We start from the raw sequence: 1,047 nt of genomic DNA on the forward strand, positions 1-1,047 counted from the left end.
TAGGGCGCATGCGCTCGCCAGACAGACAGAGAGAGACATAGAGACAGAAAGCGAGAAATCACCCCCCAGGGGGGATGGTCACGCCACAATCCCTTCTCCTCCATTCTCTTCTTGGGATCTTGGGCACGCACGCACATGCGCCCGGCGTGAGTTTTAAGCCACCGGGTCCGGGACACGAACCGCGGTCGACTACGTGGGAGTCCAGTGACATAGCCATTACGCTAACTGCTGGTTCCCGGGAACTGGATGTTTTAAGGATTCTCAGACTTTGTGATTCTTTTGGTTATTGACTCATGTTGCCAAATTCAGTTGACATCAAAGTACAAGCCAGAAAGCTATCATTTCAATATATATTTCATTTCTCTCACTATATATTTATATATTAATTGCTATGGCTTGCACGTTTGTGTCTTCTCCAAAAGTCACCTTAATCCCCAACGCAACTGTATAAAAGGTGTAAGCTCTGGGAGGAGATTAGGCATGGGCCCTGCCCTCATGTATGGATATAATGCCTCATGAAAAGGGTGGTGGGAACTAGCTAGGCCCTTTTGCTTTTATTAATCCTTCCAACTTCCATCATGTGAGAACACAGCAAGAACACCCTCACCAGACATCAAATGCCTTGAACTTGGACTTCCCAACTTCTGGGACTTTGAGAAATAAATTTCTATGAATCATAATATATATTTACATTTCTATTATTTATAATAATAGATTATACAAATAAATAAAATTTATTTATTTAAAGTTATTTGAATATTATAAATAAATTTATAATATATATTTTAATTTCTATTGACCCACTTTGTTCCCTATCCTGGGACATCCCTTTCTGATATCAAGTTTTTTAAGAGCTGAATTTGAATCGAATGTTAATTGGTGACCCAAAAGTAAAAATTGCTTTGAGAGGTGTTTTATGTAAACTCTAGAAAAGCCCAACAAAATAGCCCTACTTTACAGCCGAATGTACTGTTCTAATGACCAGATGGTGGAATACCCAAAGACAATACCTTTTTACCCTCAAAATCATGAGTTCCTTTGGAGCAG

The sequence above is a fragment of the Tupaia chinensis genome, unplaced genomic scaffold (assembly GCF_000334495.1).
Source record: "Tupaia chinensis unplaced genomic scaffold, TupChi_1.0 Scaffold000076_1, whole genome shotgun sequence".
Lineage (NCBI taxonomy): Eukaryota > Metazoa > Chordata > Mammalia > Scandentia > Tupaiidae > Tupaia > Tupaia belangeri.